The 23,311-nt window shown below is 46.5% G+C and overlaps 1 protein-coding gene across 12 annotated transcripts in view; it reads right to left on the bottom strand.

Moving 5' to 3' along the window:
- Nucleotides 1–23,311, bottom strand: part of FHOD3 (formin homology 2 domain containing 3) — a 471,894-nt gene that overhangs the window by 239,940 nt on the left and 208,643 nt on the right. The window lies entirely within an intron of this gene.

Here is a 23,311-nt window from a genome sequence, read left to right as displayed (position 1 = left end):
GGAGCAGTGAATGACCCTCCATGTTGGAGACCAGTTACAGACAGCCTTGAATGATGGGATGAAACACTCCTTTTTGCCTCACAATGGTTTCTAACCTTTAATTGTTTTAACAGAACCTTTTTCAAAACAGTGCTTACACACAAGCCTGAAATATGTAACACACCAAAAAAGGAGGCCTTGTGGTTATAGTGGGTCCCTTAGAAGGACCACAGAATTTTTAGAGTAACACGTAGAAAGCCCTGGTTCCTTATACGAATGGGAGTCTGAGAAGATCTGAAAATGACACAGGGGTTCTTGAGAAAGTTTTGGTTCCCCATCTCCCACCAAGAAGAGAGCAGGTAAGAATCTCAGAAATGTTTCTGGCAGTGAAGGAAACCCACCGTCTGCCAGGTTAAGAACTAGGCCGGTAATGTAGTAGCCCCTTCCACCAGCCGTGACACCCCAAATATGTCTCTGGTGGCCAGTCTCACACCAGGAGCCTGCAGAAACCACCGTGGGCATCTGCCCTCCTGCCTCGTCTCCTCCAGGGAGGGTGGGACTAGAGAGCAGGGGCTGGGAGAAGAGGAGAAGACGGGCCCTGGAGTTCCTCAAACACATAGACCAAGACCAAAGACTTAGAGAATCATGGCAGTCACTGCTGTGTATACACTGCAGACCTACTGAAAAATGAGACGCTCCAGACTTTAGCCGACTTTAAGCCTTAAAATTACAGAGCCTCACTATGTCTTCAATTATAGTGATGGAGAACACACATTCAGGGGCATGATTTAGAGCATGGGCGGAACTCCAGGTTTTCCTCCAATGATGACTTAAGAGCCTCATGATAGGGAGATTTTTCCAGAAGCCAAGGGCAGAAGCAGGCAGGCAGCAAAGCCAAGGGTGGGGGTGAGGGCAGGAGAAAAGGGCGGCAGGGAGGCCTACTTCAACAAGAAAGTACAAGACCCGGTAAAGGATAAATGGAGTGCACAGCACTGGGAAGGGCACATGCCTACATGTGGAAACCCAGGGAGGGGCCAGCCTGTGGGCCAACATCTCTGGTTTGGGGCACCTGACACTGAGTGGATGGCAGACTGTAGACAGCTAAAGATGTGGGACAGCAGTCGAATTAGGAGTCAACCCAGAGACTTCATCTTGGAGACATTTTTCCTGACTTGGGTAGGTTTTAACCCATTCCTCAAAGTTTTGCTGCAAAAAGCAGGGCTTTCAAGGCACAATTTTTAAATACCAAACAGGCTCCTTTTAAACCCAGGAGTCCACATCATCTGAGGTAATGCAAATGAGCCCTGGGGACATCCCTCCTAATGATGACACAAGGAGTGCTTTTCAGAGGTGGGAGAGGAGAGCTGGTGACCACACAGTGGGGGGAAGAGTCCCCACAGCCAGAGCAGCATGGGACAGGAGTGAGCAGGAGAGCTAAAGTGAGTCCTGGCTGGAAAGAAAGGCAACAGGGCCAACAGTGAAGGCAGGGTCACCATGGAGAAAGCAGGTGAAGGGTCACCAAGGGGAGGGAGTGAGGTGTGTTTGTGTGCACAGGGCCATACACTTCTACCAGGTTGGCCATGGACACAATGAAGCGCAAGGTTGGCCACAGAGAGAGTGGCTGTTTGCACCTATTGTGTTGGGCCCATTGCTCACACTGGAAAGCACCTTCCTGTATGACATCCACAGCTCAGGCACTATGTAGCTGTGAGGCTGTGGGCAAGTCATGTCAGCCCTCCAAACCTTAGTTTCTCCATGGGTGCCATGGCAAGACCTGATTAGGAGGTTTTAATTTTTTTTTTTTTTTTTTAGTGTTTATTCATTTTTGAGAGACAGAGTGCAAGCGGGGAAGGGGCTGAGAGAGAGGGACACACAGAACCTGAAGCAGGCTCCAGACTCTGAGCTGCCAGCACAGAGCCTGACGAGGGGCTCAAACCCACGAACCATGGGATCATGACTTAAGCCAAAGTCGGAGGCTAGCCAACTGAACCACCCAGGGGCCCCTGACCGTGAGGCTTCTAAGACATCTTCTGGCTCTAATATCCAGTGGCAGGCAGGCCAGCCCGGAATGGGACACTGAATTAGAACAGGCAGGGTCACAGAGACAAGGCCCTGAGAGCTGCTGGCACTAAGCCAAGGAAAAGTCTCTTCCCAGCCCAAAGATTCTGGTACTAGGGTCCCCAGCCATCCAGGTCACATGACCACTCACCACAGGGGCCTGAGGGAGAAGGAGACTCAGAACAAAAGCCCCAACTACTGAGAAGCAACCCACTGTGAAGGCAAGATGGCTGTGTTCAATAGAAACAGTTCTGACTCGGGCTGGAAAACACCCAGCCTGTGACAGAATAAATACAAAAACCCCTTTGACCCAGCAATTCCACTCCTCTGCATGTACCCCGAGAAATTCACACAAATGCACAAGAATGTGCACATTTACATCATTTACAATTCCAAAGAAACCGGACTCAACCTAGGTGTGGACCAACTTGAGAACCCATAAGTAATCTCAATGCACTAAAGTACTACCAAGTAATGAAAATGGACAGACCAAGGCCACATTAGCAGTTAGGTGAATCTCACCTAATTCTCCTCACTCCTTTCAACAAGTACCCACAAGCACAACACTCTGTGCCCAGATGCTGTCCTAGGCAGTGGGGACACATGACTGAATAAAATGGATGAAGCCCCTGCCCCACTGCAGGAAGAAAAGAAACTGATGATGTTTTGGGGGTGATGGGGGGTTCATAGGGTCCAGAGCCAACGACCAAGAAAGAATTCTTGAAGTCATCTTTGTGCAAAAAGGTGATTTTATTAAAGTATGGGGACAGGACCCACGGGCAGGATAAGCTGCACTGGGGTCATGACAGGTAACTCATTATATACCCTCAGGTTGGGAGGGGGTCAGGGATAGAGTAAGTCTCTAAGGAATTTTGAAAGCAAGGTTTCCAGGACCTTGAGGGGCTAGCTGCTGCTTGGAAAAAGACATTTATTACCATTTAGTAAAACCTCAGTCTTAAGACCCTTTAGCTGTATATGGGGGGTAGGGGGGATGAGCTTGGAGTATGATTGCCAGCATATATCTTGGGGCAATTCAGATAAAGGAAGTTGACTTACAGGATCTCCCAGGTTGGGATAATGTTGAGCTAAGGTTCTCTTTTGCCCCTAGCAAAGTATCATCATCTAAGCAGCTGACCTCCTGGAGGGAGGTCACTCTGCCGGTTTCAAGGATTTGTCAGTGGGCTGTAGGAAGTAAGGGAATTTAATTTTTCATTTGCCTTAGTTTCCCACATCACCTTGGCAAGCACCTAAATGCCTCTCCTTTGTTCTTCGGTAGCCAGGCATGTCCGAGGAATATCACACATATTCCACATTGGGGGAGGGGGTGTGGCAGCCTGTATCTTTCACTCAGCTTGCCCCACGCTCCCTCACCAAGACCACCATCAAGTAACACACATGGTAGGACACACTATGCTGTACCCTACAGAGAAGCATGAAGCGAGAACGAGCAAGCTCGGGAGGGGGTACTATTTTACACAGTGGCCAGGAAAAGCCAAATTGTGCATCAGTAATGTTCCTTACCTTTAGCTGAGCACACCAGGGTCCATTTGTATTACTCTTTATACCTTCAAGTCTGATATATTTCAAAGTAATTTCAATTACAACTGTGGCTGAGAAGGAAGCAGTTAACAGATGGCAACATAGGTCGTCTTCTACCTTAAACTTAAATATATCTCATCCTCATGATCCCAAGTCACCTGTCCTGCCCACACACACCCCTTCCCTGCACAGATAGCCTAATGTGCACCGGGGGTAGGGGGAGCCCCTGAGCCTCTACGCCTTTGGTGGGTCCAGGCATAGACACTGCAAGTCACAGTTCCTGTCTCCCACCCCCACATGGCCAAACCTCCCACAGGGGAGGCTGGTGTCTCCCAAAAAGCAGAGACTCTCAAGGTCAAGAGCGATGTTCCTGGAACGCAGCCAATCCTCGCAGCACCTTCTGCCATAGATCCCTACAAGGAACCTCGTCAGACACGTGACTTCCAGTGTGGGCCAAAGGGCTTCCACTCCAAATTACTGAGGCTTTCAGACCATAGAATGCCTTCGCCTTTTCGCATCTTTAAAACACAAGTGATATGAAAATATTCCAAAAAAAAAAAATTGTCTCTTTAGTTTCTCATTGAAAAGAAAAATCAGAAAGCAAGATGCAATTACTCAAGGAAGGCTCTCTCCCCCTGGAAATATAAAGTGTCTGAAGTAGACCGCTTCCCAATCTTAATCACTGGTATGTTAGAAAAAGACACGGCCACTGCCTCACTGTATGATGCTAGCAGCCAGCTAAACAAAAAGCAACAGAGAAAATCACATGTCAAAGTCTATCAGTCTGATAGAGGAATTTGAATTTAAACCCATCTGTCCTTGAATGCTGCCATATTTCCAGAACCACAGGAACTTCCCCGTCAAAAGGATATCAAAGCTAAACACCCTCGTGTTCTGCTGTATCTAGGGAACCAACATCCAAAGCCAGCCTGAGTATCACCAGCAGCCATATATACTTATAAAACTCCAAGTGAGAAACCTGCCTCCAGACCCCCTCTTTATAGCAAATGATGGGGACGTTTGCTGGGGGTCAGAATCTCACACACCCACACACACGGCCAGACTCGATGCACCGCATTCTGTCCAGCTGATACCAATCCATCAGCAGAGCCCAGAGCATGTGAGAAGCAAGGTGAGTGGGGATTTGGCACAACACACCGGCGTGGAAACCGGTGTGGGAATAGGTGAGAGGCTGTCAAGTCCAGCTCTCCAAGAGGGCAGAGGCTATGCAATGAAGTCAGCTTTTTCAGCACCCTAGACCTTCAAGGCATAATCTGATACAACAGCTATGTTCCCTTGTTAATACTACACTAGTCCAGTTAATAGAGGAAGCTGATGGCATACGGCTGTACACGCGGTACAGGCTTCACGTAAACACTGAGCAAATGAGATCACCCAACACCCAGACCACCAGGGTGAACCTCCTACACTGCATGAGGCTAAAAGGGAAAAAGCCACAGAGAAACAGCTCAGACACACAGGCTAGAAAGCTTATCGTCTCGAGGGGAAAGGACCAGGACATCCTGCAATTGTCTTCTGGATCTCTCGGCACTGTGCCCTCTATGTAAAGGAAAAAGAAAAAGAAAAAAGGGAGCCCCCAAAGGAAGACTTTATTCCTGAGAAACACAGGGCTCTCATCGGGAACACAGAGCATTCTGTTCCCAGAAAACCATCCCAAATACCCAGAATGGGGCTCATCATTCCAGATTCCCATTAGTATCTAATACAGCAGCCTAAATGGGCCAAGCCAAGAAAGCCAATGTTTCCACCTAACTGTCCACATGTGTGGACATGGTTTTGGTTATGACCATGTTCATCTCTTGTGGGTCTTTCCTTCTGTTTTTCTAGCTTTTGATTCTAGGACTTCTCTGCCTTATCCTTGTTGCACAGATTTGTTCTCCCCCCAACAGTGTCTGGTCAACGGGTTTCCTTTATGAAGGGCCTAGCGAACACCAGGCACTGTACAAGGTGCCTGCTCAGAGTGGGACATGGGTGCAAATTAGAGTGCCTTCTTTTCCAATTTTTTTTTAACGTTTATGTGTCTTTCAGAGAGAGATAGAGACACACACTAGAGTGCAAGCAGAAGAGGTGCAGGGAGAGAGGGAGACACAGAATTGGAAGCAGGCTCCAGGCCCTGAGTGGTCAGCACAGAGCCCCACGTGGGGCTTGAACTCACAAGCTGTGAGATCGTGACCTGAGCCCCAAGTCGGACGCTCAACCGACTGAGCCACTCAGGCACCCTGAAAGAGTTATCTGCTTCTTAAAAAGGACACTGCCCATGGTGAGGAAGGACAGGGGGGACAAACAGTTACAAATATTCTGTGAGGTAGGAAGGCCACACCCGCAGACAGCTTTAGGAAGGGCTCCCCCGAAGGCATCACAGAAGGGTGTCATGGAAAAGGTAAAGAGAAGCCCAGCAGTAAGCCAAGGAGGATGAGGCAGAAGGGTCAGCATGCCCAGAGCAAAGAGGTCAAGTGCCCAGTAGATACAGACACTTCCAAAGAGTCCAACCTACATACGCCCCTTCACAGAGCCAAAGTGGAGTCCATCTTCCCCACTGGTGGGGTAAATATTTTCTCCCTTCTGCATCCATATGCCTTGAAAACGAACATGTCCTGAAAGGTGTTTGTGTGGCAACTTTCAGGAGACCCCACTGCATTCAGGTGACAGAAGCCCGAGATGCCAACAGAGACAGGGGGCCTGCGCACCCCTTGCGGTCAGCTGCATGGGGAAAAACAGTCCCAGGCCATCTCCCCCTGTGGACAAAGAATGAAGAGGAAAGCACTGGTCAATTGACCCAGGGGGCCCATTAGGTTACAAGACAGGTTGCAATGTGAGCATCTCTCCAGAGCTGGCAGATTCGAGCACACTCAGTGTACGTTCAGAACCTTTTAAATAAATCCCTTTTTATGAGCAATTATATTTATTTCTTAGTGCAGGACTAGTCAGAAAACCTAATTTAGACCAGATGATTCAGAGGATGATACACCTCGCCTTTCAGCTTCAGGGGAAGAACAGCAACCACCTGCTCACGTGTTGGCCAGGCACAGCTCCCCATGGGAACAGGGAGAAGGGCCTTCGGCCGGAGCGCGCTCCCAGGGACTGGAAGAGCAGCCAGTCAGCCATTGCTCCATTCCCAGAGCCACCAAACCCAGAGGCGGCCTCCACAGAGTATCTGCTTGTCCAAGCAGGTGGGGAAACGACCACACCACTCAATAGGTCTGGAAGACTGCTACTATCTCAACTTCAGTTTACACAACTGTTAGCATTTCTTGTTCCAAGCACCTTTCACATTAGGACTTGAACTGATACAAAAGGGATTTTGTAATCCACATGGAATTCAGAAACAAAACCAGTAAATTACATATTTATTTCAAGCCTGATAATGCCTAAAAACCTCTGTGCTATGTTTTGCATACAGGAGAATAGTTGATTCAAGTACATTTCAAGTTTTATGAAATTCTCATGAAACCTGATACAGTAAGCTGATTCTGTAAAAAGAAAAGCTGAATTCTGAAAAGCAAACATCTTGAAAGACTGAGCAAGAAGTGAAAAATAGTTTCCTATGTCTTTGAAATGGATCATATAGGACTGAACTATGTACAATTTATCGACCACCTTAGGAAACATAATGCTGATGCAAGCAAAGTTGAGGGGGAAAAATGATCATTTCAGGATTTTCATCCAAAACCTAACTTAATACAGTGTTTTTTGTATATCCATCCATACTCGATGGCTCCTATCCTAAGGCCACTGCCAAGTTCCTTGTGGTGAGGGGCCTCAGCTGGAGCCCGCCCTCCCCTCCCCCAAACTGTAGTTCTCTGCATAGGACACGATGCATGAACACATGAAGCAGAGAATGGTGCAGATACAGAGAAGGATGAGCCAAAACCATCTCTGGAGAGGAGCAAGACTTGTCCCAGAGCCCTTGTGCCCCCATTATCCATGTCAGACTTAACCAGCATGATCACCCCAACATGACCCAAATGATGCTTACGAGCTTCCCTTGTTCTCCCTGAAGCTCAGCCCAATCTGAAGACCACCATGGTTTCTCATGACAATGGCATACTGGAAAACACTGAATTTTCTTCTGAATCGCCTTCTTTAGTTACCTACTTGTGTACAGCAGAGAGCACTTTACTTGAATGGACGTGAGTGTCACCAAAGCTGAGAGACCCAAAGGAACCACCACCAGCTGTGAGCAAAGGGTCTGAGCAGACCATGGGAGAGGCTCACACCCAAGCAGCAGTAGTGGCATAGAGGAGAATTCAGTTTGAATGGATGGCACGTGGTTATCTAAAGAGCCCAGGAAGAAAATCTGAAGTCAATGACCTCATGAAACCTTTCTCTAACACCCCAGCAGAGACCTCTGCCTTGAGTGTTCACATGGTATCTTGTACCAATTTGAGCATGTCCAGATGGCTTTGTATTGTGATTCTCTGTATGTGACCAAATTTGTTTTCTGTTGCTGTAGAACAAACCACCACAAACTTAGCAGCTTGAAACAACACGTATTATCTCACAATTTCCATAGGGCAGGAATCCAAGCACAGCTTAGCTGGGTCCTCTGCTCAGGGTCTCACAAGGCTGCAATCAAGGTGTCAGCCGGGACTGTGGTCCCATCTGAGGCTTGGGGTCCCCTTCCAAGCTTATGTGGTTGTTGGCAGCATTCATTTCCTTGCAGCTGGAGAACTCATGGCAACTTGCTTCTTCGAGATCAGCAGGAGAGTCTCTGACTTCTAGACTCTCTTTTAGGGATTTACCTGTTTAGGCTCATCCCACCCAGGACAATCTCCCTTTAACTGACTCAAAAGCAACCCATTTGGGACTTTACATCTGCAAAATCCTTTCATCTTTGCCATGTAATGAAACAATCACAGTTCCCTGATATTCCCACATCCGTCAGAATCACAGGGGCCATCTTAGAATTCTGCCTATCATAGTGTGCATGTCACTTCCCTTACTAAATTCTAAGCTTGCTCTCCTTAATACCTTATTCTTGGACTTAGCAGCACAACTTGTAACTGTTTGGTGTGTACTCTTCTCTACTACCCTATACTCAGAGCCCAATGTGACTGACTCATAAGGTAATCAAGTCACGCTAATAAATGAATGGACCAGTTGACCCATCTTTATTGAGGTCTCCAACCATAGAAAAATTGGGACCACGAACTGACAAAAAGCAATCTAGAATTTGGGAGAGATCAATCTTAATGCAACCCTCCAATTAAGACCTGAGAAGCTGAAAAAGATAGGAAGGAAACATGGAAAAAGGGATGTAAGGCAGCAAAATGCATGTGGTGAGAGAAACTATTCAGACCATTGATGGTAGTTTGATACCAAGGAAAGTCAGGAAGGCAGCAGAGGCAGCCCAGCCAGTGGGCACTCTTGTTGCGACTACCAACCTACTTCTCCAGCCCTACCTTGCTTTGACCAAGGAGTCCAACCTCATGGTGTCCTGGCCCGCAAGCTCTGGAGAAACAGCAAACCCACCACTGTCTCCTGTGCTCCTGACCTCACCATGTACATATGAAACCCTGGGAAGAAACCAATTCTCAGCTGTGCTGGTCCTCTGAAATTCTATAGATCAACACGAACATCAGCCCCTTAATGATGGGCAGTTCATCCTCCTTTTCAATGACTTGGCTGGGCTCTGTGTCATGCAACCAGATGGCCTTCTTTGATGCTGAACCATGACAATATATACTTGGTGATAGCCTGGGAATATTACAGCAACTAGCACAGAGCACACACAAGAGGGAGAGCCAAGCAGCTCTATTTTCATTCCCCATCTGCTTTTTATTTTTTACCGAGAATCACAGAATCTTAGAACTAGAAGGGATCTTAGAGATCACCCAGCTTCACCCTTCCCCAAGTCTTACAACTCTAACAGGTCATCTGGTCTCCACTGGAGCATTCCCAATGCAAAATAGTGTGTTCTGTCATTAGAAAATTAATTGGCACACACCTGTCTGAAATCAATCCAACCAAGATTCTGAAAACCCCGAGGATTCCCCAGAATAAACAAATACCATATATAGTATTCCTATTCAATCCCCACCTCTCAGGCTGTTGACAGACATCACTAATCAGTTGTGGCACTCTTTTCTGCTGATGCTGGATGTGGCTTCAGAATCCTCAACAGAATGCTCCAGAAAGTCACCACTGATCAGTTTATGTTGGCAAGAGAAATAAACGAATTTTCCAACTCTGTTCTTGGAGTTTGTCTTCAGTCAAAAACCACTTTCCTATAACTCCTACCCATTGCTCCTAATCTGCCTTTAAAAGCAACAATTTTGTCCCCTCCTCCAAAAACAACCCCTTACTTGTCTAACTACATCTAAAACTTATCCCCCACTTAAGCCCCCACAGGCTCAAGGCCAGCTCTAAGGAAGAGTTACCTAGAAGGGAAAGGAAGGGAGCTCTAATACTTGGCTGATCAGGGCACTCCAGTCATGTTTCTGGGAATTCTGGAGCCAAAAAGGCACTGCGGGCAGATATGCTGGTGTGCAGCAAGGGGCCGTGGGGGCCATCCTGCCTGCAGGAAATGGCTCCAGAAAGGAGTCAGGCCAAACTAGCATAGGAATGGCTTTGGGGGAATCCAAGTTTAAAGAGCTGGGGAAAGGAGAGGCAAGGCAGAGGAAGCAAGAGATAATGTGGTTGAGATCATGAGAATATTGAAAAACAAATCAAATGAAAACCCTCCAAATCACACTTCATCATTTACTATAATACTACTGTCTCACCGTTTCACATCTTAGGATCCTGCAGGCCCAATTCTCAATATAAAGTACACACTGCCGACAATCACTCATAAAACACGAACACCAAGACAGAGTTCCCTTCCACTCATTCATTTGTTTTTTCATCAAATATCTGTTGAGCATCTAACAAGGGATCAAGAAGCAGGCTAGAGCCGGGGCCACATAAGCTATGACGACACTGTTCCTGCTACCAAGGCACTTCTGTTTCAGAGGCAGGTAAATAATTCCTTGAGATATAAAATGGGTCATACAATGTAAGCCACTTTGCATGTATTTTATTTGCAGAAATCATGGCATACTTAAAATCAAGCTATATACCATCTTGACCTACTGACCTAGCAAAATTATCAAAAGGAAAATTCAGTAACTTGGCATTCTTTTTTAAGTACTGAAAACAAATCAACTCATGCTATAGTTCTTCAGGAACAAGAGATCTGTTGGGCTAAAGCTTCAAGATGAGCAGACATGAGCTCTCTCAAACTCTTAGCACAGATCAGCAGCTTCCTTGAGTGTCATGAGCTCTCTTCCCTGGAGACGTTCTATCATTCATCTATCCTCTCCTTCAGCCAATCTTGCTGAACTCCTAAAATGAGCCTGGCATCAAGGATGGAAACTGACAAGCAGGCACCCAAATATCATCCACAGAATTATCCTAAGGTCTCTGGTCCATAGCAAATGCTTAACAAATACAATCAGGGAGGGAAGTGTCAGGACCAAGCTATGCACAGAGGACCCAAATATCAGGGGCAGAGAAAGGTCTCCTGCAGAATATTGTACATAAGCCCCATCCTAAGTAAGAGCAGGAATCAAGGGATAAAGTGTGAAGCAGGTGAGGAAGGGCCTCGTAGGCAGATGCCCCAGTCAGAGACAATGCTGAAATGGACTGGACAGACACATACCCTGCAGGACCAAGGTGGGTGCTATGCACAGAGGAGAGCAAGGGCTCCATCCTGAGGATGAGAGGACCCTCTGAAGGATCTACACCAAGGACTGAGGAGACCAGATCGGCACTGCAGAGAGTCAACCCAGGCAACGGGGTACAAAATGGCCTAGAGAGTAAAAGCAAAGAGACCAGTCAGGAGGCTGGTGGCACAGATTGCGAAGGAACAAACGATGGTCTGAAGTCAGAAACTAGAACTGGGAACAAAAATGATGAAAGCACTTGAAAGAGTGAGGGGCAGAGAAGTCCAGATGTGGCGATTGATGATTACAGAGAAGGAGGCAGTGGTCCTGAGCATGATGGAGGACTGCTGTTCACAGACACGATGAATGGGGCCATGGGAGTGCTGACCAAGGAGTAAATATGGATTAGGTTTGGACATAGTGCACTCGGGACACCCAGGACATGGCTGACTCTGCAGGTCTGGAGACCTTGCACACAAGGATGGCAGGGGAAGCCACAATGCCAGGAAGAAGAGTAGCATCCTGCTGGGAGGCTGGCCCAATCTACCAAGAGATCCCCAAACTCCAGAAAGCAGGCATCTCTGAACATGGCAACTGACATTTCCCCAGAAAATCCTAGGCAAGAAGATAATTTTAATCCATGTTTGGGGCTGGGTTTAAAATTTGCTCAAGACATTCTGTTCTATTATAAACCTGAATTTGTAGTAGAAGCCCTATAAAGGAGATCACATGTGAGATTGGGTTACAGCCAAGGAAATAAAGATTATGATTCAAGGTACCCCTAGCCTGCAGTTCTTCTGGAAAAGTCTACTGAGCAAGGAGGGAAGGATGGGGTGAGGAGGCACATCTTCAGTATGAATAGAGTGGAAAAATTCCTGATGAACACACAGCAATGAGATTTGGTTGTGGAAAATTCCACACACACGAATGGCCAAGTAACTCTGTCTTTCGTCTATCTCATCTCAGATAAAAGGAAGAAGATGGAGGTTTCTGGTGGAAATGAAAAGTCTGGAGAAATCTCTCTGGCTGAAACTGTGACTGAAAGGACTCTTTAGATCAAAGGACTCAGAGATGTGACAGCAGAAAATTTCAAGGTTTTTTGTTTAGTTTTGTTTCATCTGCAAACTTGCCTGAATTTCTGGAGGGCTATGATTCTATATAAAATGCAAGGTGGTCTGTGAGTTCAAGCCCCACCATTGGGCTCTGTGTTGACAGCTCAGAGCCTGGAGTATGCTTCAAATTCTCATTCTCTCTCATTCTCTCTCCCAAAAAGCAAATAAACATTAAAAAAAAAAAAATTGAAAGTTTAAAAAAATGCAAGGAAAATTTTATTTTATTTTTTATTTTTTGGAGAAACAGAGCATGAGCAGGGGAGAGGGGCAAAGGGAGAGAGAGAGAGAGAGACAGACAGACAGACAGACAGACAATCTTAAACAGGTTACACAGTCATCATGGAGCCCAAGGCAGGGCTCAATCCCATGGCCCTGGGATCATGATCTGAGCTGAAATCAGGAGTCAGGTGCTCAACTGACTGAGCCACCCAGATGCTCCACGGCAAATTTTAAAGAAGCATCTAGTAAGTCCAGGAATTAATCAAGATTAAACAACGATACAAATATTACATAAAACCATTCAACTCTACCATTTCTTATAAGCAAAAATGGTCCCCTGTCAGCAATTTCACCTGATTCAGCCTAGATGCTCCGTGTTGAAAATCGTGTTTGCCAGGTAGACCTAGCAGTCTACTGCTTTGTAAAGACTGCGTCATGCAAAGTGTTCCTGTTACTACTTAATGTTTGCTATATTCAACAGTATTAATGACTGATTTTTACTTTAGGAAAATTAATGCTTGAAAGATAAACCTTATTAACCCTAAAGCAAAATTACCAGGAAACAAACATTCTCTAATTACAGGGGAATGGGAAACACTGGGGTTAGAGGGAAAATCAAAATCATGTTTACAGCTGAAGTGTCGACGTAGAGATAGAAACTAAAGGCAAGCAGGGGCGCCTGGGTGGCTCAGTTGGTTAAGCAACTGACTTCGGCTCAGGTCACGATCTCACGGTTCACAGGTTCGAGCCCTGCATTGAGCTCTGTGCCGGTGGCTCAGAGCCCGGAGCCTGCTTCCGATTCTGAGTCTCCCTCTCTCTCTGCCCCTCCCCTGCTCATGCTCTCTCTACCAAAAATAAATAAAACCTTTAAAAAAAATTGAGACAAAAACTGCAGGCAAATAGCCTACTGGCTGCCAAATGTGGTGAGGGGCTCAGGCTGTGGCATGTCACCTGCAGTCTCTCCCAGTAACTTCCTCTCCCACCTGAGCATGGAGAGGAAAAACAAAGGGCACTTTGTCTCATTGGAGGTCAGGACCCAGCTCTGGCCTTTCACTGCCTCCTCGAGTTTTTCTCCTCTTCCTGACATGTCATTCCTGTGTATGGCCCTGCAGACCAGCACCGTGCCAAGGCACAGACCACCAGCAATAATGATTCAGTAACGTAACCAGAAAAAATGGCACCACACAAGCAGCCTCCAAGCTATCTTCCTACCAATCTACCCAGATAACCAAAGAGGCGCCAGTGGACAAGAGATTCCATCAGCCATGAGACGAGGGGTAGCCAATCACACACGGCTGGTTCTGAGGCCCATCGACATACATAAGAGATTGCAATGGGTTCAAGGGGAACACTGGGCCCAGCATCCAATTCCTTATTTTGGAAAACGCAACGTTATAGAAGATCATGGAGAAAAGGTGAACAAACCCACGATAACCCATGATCTGGGCAGGCCAAGGGAGAGATGTGAACTGCCCCAGTGTGAGCCCATTTTGGGCCTCTGTGCACAAATGGACTGGAAGGGAAGGACAGTACTGCATCTCTCAGCTATTCTCTGACTCAGTTTTTGTTGTTGTTGTTTTGAGAGACAGAGAGAAAGAGAGAGAGAGAGTCAGAGAAAGAGGGAGAGAGAGAATCCCAGACAGACTCTGTGCTGCCAGTGCAGAGCCCGACACTGGACTTGACCCCACAAACTGCAAGATCATGACCTGAACCAAAACCGAGAGTCAGATGCTCAACCACCGGAGCCAACCAGGTGCCCCTCGCTGACTCAGTTTTTTTAAAAGGGGTGCAGGCCTGATGCAGGGTAGAGATGGCAGGGGGACAAGAGGGCCACAGATGGGACATTCAGAGTGCTCTGGGGGTGGCACTTCTGCCACCATACACCAATAGCAGCAGCCAGAAGAATTCAGCCTCCCTCCCCAAGCAGGAAGGGCTGTGGTTTTCCTGGCCCTGACCAAATTTCTCAGCAGTGTGGCTGGTTCCGTCTGGAGGCCACATCACCAATGGCATGCCAAGTGCGTGAGCAAAACGATTAGGTTGAGGTCAGACACAGCCAGGGCACAGAGAAGGTTAGACGCCAAAAGCATAGGTTTCAACATGGGGAAAGATAAAACCAACAAAACAAGAAGACCATATCCTCCAGCTTCAAGCGGCCCACCTTCGGCCGTGGGCTGGTGAATGCCCCAAACCGCCACACCAAACCTCCATCAGGCAGGCTACTGGACTAAGTGCAAAAAGAAAAGATTCAGACATGTAAATACAGAGGAAAAGGAGCTAACTCTCTCACTGTCTTCACCAAGTTATTGCTACAAGTAAGGAACCCCGGCCCCAGACACAGAGTGTCTCTGTTTGCAGCAAAACACACCCAAGGGTGGGGGCATGGTGAGCAAGACCCTTCCCAGGAGACAACACTCCAAAACCCAATTTACGAAACAAGTAAACAAGAAAAAAACCCCAAAACAACTTTCTCACTCTATCAATGTGGGAAATATCAGGCCCAGTTCAAAAATAAGACGAAACAAGAATGAATATAAAACACCCAAGAGGATGGGGTGCCTGGGTGGCTCAGTCGGTTAAGCGTCCGACTTCAGCTTGGGTCATGATCTCGCGGCTTGTGAGTTCGAGCCATGTGTCGGGCTCTGTGCTGACAGCTCAGAGCCTGGAGCCTGCTTTGGATTCTGTGTCTCCCCCTCTCTCTGCCCCTCCCCTGTTCACGCTCTCTGTCTCAACAATAAAACATTAAAAAAAATTAAAAAAACACCCAAGAGGAGTATACACAAAATTCTTTACCAAAGTCAAAGGAAGTAGACATCTCACACAAGAGTCTGATGCACACATACTGGAGTTTTACTCCTGAGGAGGATTTGCCCCGGGGACACAGAAGGGCATGTAAGCAGTAGTTTTGAATTTTCAAATAAAGATGTCAATTCTTCCCAAATTAATCGACAGATTTAACACAATGACAACCAAAATTACAAACCATTTTTTAAAAAGGAGTATAAAATTCATTGTTAGTAATAAGGGTGCCCTAATCACCAGGAGTAACAAAGATCACAGAGAAGGATCACCCCAGGCCTGGAGTAAATGAACAGAAAGGAACATGGGTGGGAGCATAAATTTCCATATCCTTTCTCAGGACAATGATTCAATCCCAAACAAGGTGCACATGTACATACCTTCTAACACAACAACTGTATCCTCAAGACTTTCACCCCAGGTAACATACAAGCAACTCCCAGAGGGTTGTAGGCTACGATGTGTATCAGTCTGCTGAAGCTGCTGTAACAAATACCACAGACTAGGGGTATAGGCAGCAGAAATTTCTCAGTTTTGGAGGCTGCAAGTCCAAGATCAAGGTGTTGGCATGACTCATGCCTTCTGAGACCTCTCTCCTTAGCTTGTCTGTCTTCTCCCTGGGCGTTCACATCCCCCTCCCTCACAGATCTGTCTTTATCTCTTTTGATAAGGACACCAGTCATACTGGATCGGGGTCCACCCTAATAACCTCATTTTAAGCACCTCTTTAAAGGCCCCATCTTCAAATACAGTCATATCCAGAGGTCCTGGGGGTAAGACTTCAGCAGACGAATTTGGGGGAAGTATACAATTCAGCCCATAACAGGTGGTTACTACATTGATATCATTGACTATTATTGATAATAACTGTCAGAGTTACAACTCAATCCTTTAGTCAGGTCTTTCTATGAGCCCTGTAACCTTCATAACACTCCTAAAATTAGATATCTCCCTGGAAGCTGCACTTTAAAGAAGTTAAATAATTGCACCGAGGTCTAAGATATGTCACAAAGCCAGCTTCCAAGGTGTGTATTTTCAAGCCACTCCCTTCTGTCAGACACAGCTGACAATGTACTTAAAGGACACTTCATTTTTGCAAGAGGCATGTGGGAAGCAGGCATGTATATATGTGAGTAGAAAATGGTTTTCATCTTTGTTCAGTAGGATTATAGGTGATTTTTATGTTTTTTTTCCTTTCTTTGCCATTTGCTTTCCATACTCTTGTGTGTCCACGGACTGCACAATGAAAAGCAATTATAAAAGGCTATTTCTGCTTTAAGAAAAATCTGTATATCACTCAGTTTTACTCTCTTTTCTTTTCAGACACATCCATCTTGGATTGTCTCTATTCTGCTGGCCTTGACACTCTGACATTCTCTCCGGGACATACCTGGACCCCTCCTTTGATGCGTGGACAGTGAGGACTTTCTGCCGTTGAGTCCAAGGCACATGATTTAGGACATGAAAGCCTTGCTTTTATCACCTTACAAGTGCAACCAATGCAGCAAGTCTCCAACAGGAATCTTCTGGTCAACACGCTCTTGCCTCAGTCAGCGGCTCCACCTACTCTCAGCCTGTTTCCCAAATTCAGAACTTTGGATGGAAATTCAGACTGTAGGATGCCACTACCTGTGTGGTGCCAGGATTTCTCTCCCCAGATATTCACATAATAGCTCGGATGGGGAAGGTGACAGAGGACAGTGCTGATCGCATATTAAGAAACACCACAGTGAGGGGCACCTGGCTCAGTTGGTTAAGCATCCAACTTAGGCTCAGGTCATGATCTCGCTGCTCATGGGTTCAAGCCCTGTGTCACGCTCTGTGCTGACAGCTCGGAGCCTGGAGCCTGCTTCAGATTCTGTGTCTCCTTCTCTCTCTCCCCATCCCCCACCCACTCATGCTCTCCCTCTCCCTCAAAAATAAACATTAAAAAAAAAATGCCAGGATGGGATAGAATAAAAAAAAAAAAAAACAACATCGTGTTGGACTTGAGATCCAAGTTCACAAAGCAGCAACGACAGCACAACGTATGCCCAGCTAGGACAGAGCTAGACTCTTCTACTTTACATCACTGTAACCCTGGTTTCACAGATAGCAATTTCATTAGGCATGTGATTTCACATGCCTCTGGGGCACAGAGGCAACAAAGCGGAACAACCCAGGGGCAACACACAAAAGAGTGGTGGAAACGGAGGTCAACAGAGCCCATGAGCTCCCTGTGAAGGAAACTGCTTCTTCTAACTCTCGCTAATTATGGCCACGCAGCGATAAAGACTCTGTGTTGGCCTGAGCTTTCAGTTTTACAGAAGAAGCCATATATCCATAATTTTATGTCTAATCCCTCAATTCTTAAATGTTCATAACTGGGCCACCTGGGTGGCTCAGTCTGTTAAGCTACCGACTCTTGGTTTCACTCAGGTCATGATGAGTCCTTCAGTTAGGGCCCCACATCGGGCTCTGTGCTGACAGTGTGGAGCCTGCGTGGCATTCTCTCTCCCTCTCTGTCTGCCCCTCCCCCTGCTTGCATGCTGTCTCAAAATAAATAAACATCAAAAAAATAAATAAAAACGTTCGTAACTATTGTAAAAAAATTTGAACATACTCTATGAGGCAAATAAAATACCTGCAGGTTTAGTCTGGCCTCATGGGGTGCCAATTTGTGCCAGCCATCATGATTCCCTCCTGGGAATAGTTCCGGTCATATGGACTTAGCATGAGGAGGGACATCTGATGAGAAAGAACTCCATCATTGACAGTGGCTTCAACCCCCAAGGGCTGGTGACAGTCTAGGGGGTGACCCAGATACCTGTGCAACTGTCATTGTCATCTACACCAAAGTCTGGCCACGTGGCTGCCATGATTGATCCCTTAAGTCCTGACCAAACATCCTGATGTACTCATCTCACGAGAGGAAGGTTTCTCCAAGACAGGTCAGGTGTGCCCCTGGACCAGCATAAGGGAGTCGAGAGTAAGGCCCGGCCGTTCAGGAGTAAACACGGTACCAAGGACCTGAGCTTGGTTCAGGAGGTGAGTAGCTCCCACTTCTGCTCCCATCCTCCCACTTTGGGGCCGGTTTGGGCCCCTTCCTATGCTCCCAGTCTATAGTCTGAACCAAACCTCTGTCCTCCTCCTTTATTCTGAAATGCCAAAAACGCAGACTTCTAAGTTCTGCCAGGGTGGAAGATTTTGGTTTAAACACCATTTGATCATTTTGCACCACCACCTAAGATCACAAATCTCTTTGCACTCTGTCTATAATGTGTCTGTTCCAGATGATGCTGGTGCTGACAAACCCCACCCCCACCCCGGGCAGAAGTCTTGAACCTAAGAGATCCCCTGACATGGAAGGCATTTTCCCCCCAGAGTAGAATACAGTTAAGTGATATTTGGCAGGGCACTGAAATTCTCTGGTTCCGGTTTTCCCAAAGCTACCTGAAATCTGGATGTTGTTGTTGTTGTCGTTGTTGTTGTTGTTGTTGTTATTTTTAGGTCAAATGTTCTGATTTTTCAATGTTGACAGGCATGAAAACATTTTTTAAGATGCATTATAGGGACAAACAAAATATCTGCAGTTTTCTCCTAAAATGAAAGGGTTGAGCTATAGGAGTTCTAAGACCTTATCCAGCTCTGATAACGACAGTGGTGTTTTTTTGATTAATGGGTACTTTGCTTCTGGTGAAATGATCAAATCAGACTTCTCCATGTAAAACTAGCCTTTCAGAGGCAGCTTCCCTTGAAGTACAGCCAGAAAAGGCAGCTGATCTCACGGATTCTACTCATCTCTTTCTCATCCCCCACCCCCGGCCCCAAAGCTGATCCCCTTATACACACATAATCTCTAAATATGTAAGGTGTATGAGATACAACAGGTGAAGTGGCCAGGGCATGCCTGTATCTTGCTGTCATTGTCACGTCCCCAGGGCTTAAAGGGGCCCCCCATGAAGGCTCAGTATGTGTGCAGAAAGTTCCCAGGAATATACCATTCGAGGTCCTACTTGAATAAGAATAATTGCGAGGTACAAAATTCCACAGGAGACTTATATTAAATACTGGCTATCTTGAAAAACTTTAGGTCATTAGCTAGAATCATCCAAGAATAATAAGTCAGATAAATATTATTTCTGCATGTTGTGCATTTAGACTTCTTCTCAGCAGCTGGCTCGCATTTTCAGAGAGCACTGGGCTACACCATAACTCAAAACCTATCTTTACTGCTCAGCAGATACACCCTCTACTAAAAGCAACACATTCCTAGGCCTTAAAAAAAAAAAAAAAAAGCTGACAGACAGCTGAGCACAAAAATAAAGATAAATTAATCGAGTTCTAAAAGCAGATGTGGAAAGCACTGGGTTCTCCAAATGCTCGTTTCCTTTGGATCTGGGGGACTCACACATGAGCACAGCTCCGAGGTAACTTCATGAAGGCACACCCTCCCTGACAGGATTTTGACCACCAATCTACTGTTGAGGTTGTAAGACTTTACAGTGATGCAGTTCTGAGGCTCTGGGTAGAGGTCGCTCAGCTCTTCTCCAGCAGCTGAAGTGCACACCCCCAGCCACCTGACATGTTGGGCTCTCACACTGTAGGCCATGATACTTCTACTCTAACAGCTCCAGGGCCCACAGGGTTAAGTTGGCTTACCCCACCCTGCCAGCTCCTTCCTAGGGAAACCACAACAAAGGTGCTTGCCCTCTCCCTCTGCCTCATGACTGACCCCCATGCTTCTCCTGAGTGGCCTCCGTGGGGCACTCTGTGTTCTCCCCAGGAAACTGTGAGTTACAAAGCTATAAAACACTCTGCACTTTCTCTCTGGATCTGCATCTGGCCTCACCATACTTCACCCAAGGTAATAGGGTTGAAATGAGGTTAAACAAAGAGGCAATTCAAAGGTTGTCCTTGATTGCAAATGTCTGGTGTTCTGCCGGCGGCTGATCACCATCTAAAAAAGCCTACAAGAGAAGTTCTTCAAAGTCAGGAAGGGGTGACTCAACATGCGGGCTGGGAAAAATGATAGTTTCCTTTTATAAAAACACAAAAGTCACACCCTGAGAAATCTGTCATTTACATCCCTCAGAAGGTACCTTCCTGGCATGGATTCTGGTCAGATACATCAAAATGTGCTGATGTTTGCACACAGCGCCCTGGTCACACTGAGTCTACTGAGACTTAGCTCGAGCGAGGCAGGCAGGGAAAGGCACCTCCATTCCATGGAAAACAGAGTGCCTCGTAGTAACCCCAATAGAGGGAGAACTTGTTCATTTTCCAGGGAATATCTGGGGAGCTTCTGGTCTTCAATCAACAAACACAAATGGAGAGGAAAAATCTGAAGGCAAGGCCCTGGTGGTGGCAACGAAAGGGTGGAGCCTCCTGCTATTTTAGGAAGAGAGGTCTGCAGCAAGGGTTTGACCTCGGTGGCATTTTCTACACAGACAAGCAGCACATGGGTGACAGGACTCTCCCCTGGTTGTGTTTGGGTATTCTGATTCTTAAAAATGTGGCAGTTGACTTTGGCACCTTCCCAGTACTACAACTGCAAGTTAATAAACCGTTGCCAGTTTAACGAGAAGCATTAAGGTGGAGAGCCTCACTAAAGTATTCTACATCAGTAACATCTTTCCCGACCAGGCAACACAATTCACACAGTTCACCATTTGGGGGCCTTGTACAGCCACTGAGATTACCCTGCCCTCAGTCAGGAGGGAGTGAGGGCTGAACTCTTTCCTCCTAACTTGGTCTGTGTGGCAGGCCCTGGTGATCGTCAGGCCCAGAGCCACCCCCTTTCTCTCTTGCTGCCACCCCGCCCTGCCCTGAGAGTCCAGGAAGCCAAGTCAAGTCATCTGCCAGCTTCCTTTGCAGCTACAGGTGCTCATGTGACCCAGTTCCAACCTGTGGGAGACGTGTGCGAGGGGCTTTCGACAAAAATGTGGCCTTCTTGCTAAGGGCTGACCCCACCTACCAGGGCCATCCCCCTCAACCCAGGCTTGGCTGTAGATCAATGTGGAGGTTTACACTGATGGTTTACCCCATAAAAATACACACACACACACACACACACACACACACACACACACACACACACACTCCTAGATGAGGGTCACAAGAAATTAAATACATAGATGGTTATAATATTCGTTCTATAGAGGTGTGTGTGTGTGTGTGTGTGTGTGGGTGTGTGTGTGTGTGTATACTTTAAACATAACAAAAAACCCTACTGTGTGGACCCACTATTCAGAATTAGGTAATTTTAGATTCATTTCCTTCCAGGAGGTTCAACTTATGAACATCCATATGTCAGGTGGAAAATCAACTAGACAAGTTTCCCTTGTCCTTGTCTTGGTGCCTTCCCCCCCTTCTAGGTATTAGACCCGTGTGAAACAAAAGCCTAGGATGAGAATCTCTTCAGACACCAAGCTGCACTGACAGGCAACAGTGGGACCAAGTGTGCGGTTCATCTGTCTACACAAATCCCACAAGTTTCCATGTTTTCATTATGGGGAGAGAAATCATCAAATTCATCCTGAAGCCATCTCTACTGACAACTTGTAATGAGGATCAACCACATACCCGGGAAAAGATTGAAGATGGGTAGAAAGAGGTGACTTTCCAGCCTCCCCAGCACCATGGAGAAGCAGAAGGCTGAGGAACACTCTCTCACACACACACTCGGCATTTATCAAGAAGAACAGAAACCATGACCACTGCCTTGAAAATATGTCCTTAATTTTTTTTTTTCTTAACAAGCCCTAAGTTTTCTTTCTTGCTTTTTGCCCCTGTGGCTCCCCAGGGACAGGGTCCAAGAGGGCAGGACTCAGTTCGCTGTGCTGGGTACCAAGACAGGTCAGGAGGCTTCTGCTCAGGGTGAAACACAACAGGAACTGCAGGAGACAGTTTCACTTTGCCTGTCTCATTCAAGCCTGACCATGGATATCTGATACTAAATCATGTTTCATGCACTTGTCCTTCACCCAAGGGAAAAGGAAAAGCAGTATTTCCCCCCTATGTGAACAGGGAGATAAAGCTGTGGGGTTGCAGGTATACGTGAAGAGGAGATGAGATGTTCCCTCCGGGCCCAGGCATGGCCCCTGCTTGACCATGCCCAAGAGAAAGGGACTTGATTGGGTAACTACTCCACATCTTTGAGTCTCAAATCTTCCAGTTGTAAAAATGGAGATAATATTGAACTACATTAAATCTCTCCTTTGACCTATAGTTCAAAACTGTTGATAGCAGTCATTTCTTAGAGTCCAACCTAATAATTCCTGCTCTCCCTTGTCACATTTTTATGGGATCAAGTAAAACTATTTATATGAAGGTGGACAAAAATACTATGACCAAAGAGCATTAATTTTGTGAAAAGGAACAGTAATCAGTGCTTCAAACACCACATGTACCTCACTTAAAAAAAAAAAATGAGGGGCACCTGAAAGTCTGACTCTTGATTTTGGCTCAGGTCACGATCTTCTGGTTGGTGGGATAGAGCCCTGAGTCAGGCTCTGGGCTGACAGCACAGAGACTACTTGGGATTCTCTCTCTCCCCTGTCCCCCCACTCTCTCCCCGTCTCTCTCTCTCTCTCAAAAATTAACATTTTTTTGAAAAATGAAATTATACAGATAGCTTTCCGGAATCATTCCTTAAAATCCAAGTTGTGGGCCCACCCCAAACCTACCGAGTCACAAACATGAAAACCCAGTGAGGAGTGTATGCTTCTGACAAGCATTCTCAGTAATAACCCAAGTTATTGATTTCCCAGGAAAGAAATTGGCCTCTTTGGTTTGGGGTGACTTTCTGCTGAAATGCAGGCCCCCGTAGTGTGTTTCTTTCCTCACCAAATAAAAGGGATTGTAGAGAACCTCCTGAGAAGGAGTATTTTCCTTAATAACCAGGAAGAGGTGTGGGGCAAAAATTAGCTCAGTCACCGATTAGTTTCCAGGAAGTGATAA

Source organism: Puma concolor, chromosome D3, assembly GCF_028749965.1.
Source record: "Puma concolor isolate L17-30 chromosome D3, mPumCon1.1.hap2, whole genome shotgun sequence".
NCBI lineage: Eukaryota > Metazoa > Chordata > Mammalia > Carnivora > Felidae > Puma > Puma concolor.
This window is presented reverse-complemented; position numbering and strand designations above follow the sequence as displayed.